This window comes from Cupressus sempervirens, chromosome 4, assembly GCF_028749045.1.
Source record: "Cupressus sempervirens isolate cs-2001-9-10 chromosome 4, ASM2874904v1, whole genome shotgun sequence".
In the NCBI taxonomy this organism is placed as follows: domain Eukaryota; kingdom Viridiplantae; phylum Streptophyta; class Pinopsida; order Cupressales; family Cupressaceae; genus Cupressus; species Cupressus sempervirens.
In genome coordinates, this window is record NC_143121.1 from 790,950,182 (window position 1) to 790,953,084 (window position 2,903).

Here is a 2,903-nt window from a genome sequence, read left to right on the forward strand (position 1 = left end):
TTGTAGTTAATGTTTATATTTGCACATATGGAAATTTTTTATTAATATTTTCAAATGTAATTAAAATGATCTTATAATTTCTAGAAGGCCTAGATGTTTGAAAAATTTGGAGTTATAGAAAAAGTACCTTAATTATTTACAAAATGCCTCAAAGAGATGTCACAAGGTGAAAGTTACTTAGGTGCTATCAGCAACATGTCTTGACTAATCCTAATAGCAATGACTAATGTGATTAATGCATCAACTAATGAAGATGACTAAAAGATCAAAACATATTAATGTGTAGAAATTTTTTTCTTGAGGAAATATATGCTCTTCAGTAAGATATAAAAGGAAATATAGATGTGATCTATGTGTGCTCCAGGTAGATGGACATTACCTTTTGAAAATCATTCAATAGGGGCATCATATTTTCATCAATTTATTAAGAGGTTTGTACAATTTGAGACTAGAGTAAGAGACAGTTATCATTATCCTAAGGACTACAGACTAAGTGTAATCAGACATTTCATTGTCTATGGTTTTACCAATTTCTCATAAAAATAAATAGATTCTTGAAAGGTGGGTTCTTGAAATAGGTTCCTATTTCAAGAACCCATCTCATTTCAAGAACACATCTCTTAAGAATATATTCATTCTTTCCATTTAAAGAGTCCCTTTATTCTTTCCATTTCAAGAATCCATTCATTTTTTTCATTTCAAGAACTCATCTCTCAAGAATCCATTCATTTTCATGACAAATAGCTTTTTGAGACTACTACTCATGAAACATGGGTTTTTCAATTTTTGAATTTTGATTTGAAGGACAACATAGTTGAACCCCAAAAATAATATCACAATAATGGAAGTTTTCATTTACTCAAATGGAAGCTCATAATTTCTTTATATAAGAAACTAATGGAGTGTTCCTTTTCACTTTGTATATTTAAGAATATAATTGGAGTGTTTCTTTTCACTTTGTAGCAATCAATATGTAGCACCTCATAATTATTTATCCATCATAGGAGGAGTGTAGGCATATGCTGACCTATCTAGTCCATCATAGGTCTAGATATTGGCTCAAGCTAGTGGACCATCTTCACTGTCAACTTATTCAAACTAGAATGTAGGTGGTGTTGGACCCACATTAGATTCAAACTAGAATGGAGGACCTATGTCATTTTTGAACCAACAACAGCAAGAATATCTATCTCACCCTAATTATCAAAAGATTGAGACATATCCATCCCTTTCTTAACATGGGAACAACAATCTACATATAGGATCATCTCTTTGTAACAATTCTTGGAATAGCCATTCACAAATAAGAGAGTCCACTTTTCCAACTACTCAAAGAGGAAATCAAGATCCTGTTGTGAATAGATATGCATATGAGCAATAGCAATCCTCTTTTCTAACATCACAAGGAACTTTTCCAATTACTCAAATAGGAAATGAAGATCCTATTGTGAACGGGTATGCATATGAGCAACAGCAATCCTCTTTTCTAACAACACAAGGAACTTTTCCAACTCCTCAAGGAGAAAATCAAGATCCTGTTGTGAACCAATATGCATATGAGCAACAACAATCCTCTTTTCCAACAACACATGAGCAATAGAAATACACATGAACTTTACAATAAAAAACATGATTATGAACTATGATTATAAATACATCTAGCTTATGTAGATATGATAGTCCCTTTTTGTATAAGTACTTCATAGAATTGATTTTACACACCTCATACTCACATATCCAGCACTTATACCTTCATAATTCTATATTGTGACAACACTTATATCAAATTCCAATAATTACCTCCAAACTTACATTAAGTCCTAGAAAAAATCCTTCTCTAACAAGGTTATAGTATTTTCTTAACAGACAATACTCACCAAATCAACAAGTTATCTCCCACCAAGCCCTCATTCACCAAGGCCTCCTTCACCAAGCCCTCATTATCATTCACCACAACAACTCTTCTATCATTGACCTTCCTATCAGCATTGGGACATTCAAATGACCTATGTCCTTCTTCACCATATCTATAGAAAGTACCTTTAAGTCTACCTTCAGTTGTTATTTTCCTTGGTTCAAAAGGTTTTGGCTCATCTTCAACAACCAATTCATCTTTCACCAATTGTTCTTGTTTTTCCTTCCATCAGGAATTATCTTGATGTCTTCTCTTCAACTTATCTTCTAACTTCATAGCATACTAATTAGCATCCTCAAACAAATCAATATTCAACATGCCAATCTCATCCTGAATATATACTTAGCTAGCTATCATTTCCTTAGAAAGTTCTCTATGTCTAGACTGAATTGCTAACTTGTAAAACTCCTAGGTATAATGCAAATCATATATACATACACAAGTATATTTCAAACTTATGCATTCATACATATGCATATAACTTTATAATATTCAATCAATACTACTCACATTCTATACAAAAGAAAGTATGAATACACACATTTACTATATATTATGTGCATATCTATACTTCCTTATAGGGATGAAAAATATGTCATTCACTATTCCATATCAGTTACAACAGGCTTTAACTATTTGGTTATAATGAACCCTCTATTAGCCCATAAATAAAAAATGTTTCAATACATTGAAAACCATAAATATGGATAGATATTAGTCCTCTTTAAACTATTGCCAAATTGTGCTATCCAAACTAGTATCAAACAAAAGAGAAAACCTTTTTTTTTCTTCTTGATGATCCTCAAATGATTTTATTAAGAAACAAACTATTTTTCAAACAAATCTCAAATCATTCTTGAGCCAAAGAAAAGTTCCTTCCAAAAAAAACTACCCAATAATCTTGTGAATAAACAAAACTGTCACAATAGTTCCAAATCCTTAACACATTTATTATCCATTAACCACTTCTTGTTATTAGAATTGAAAA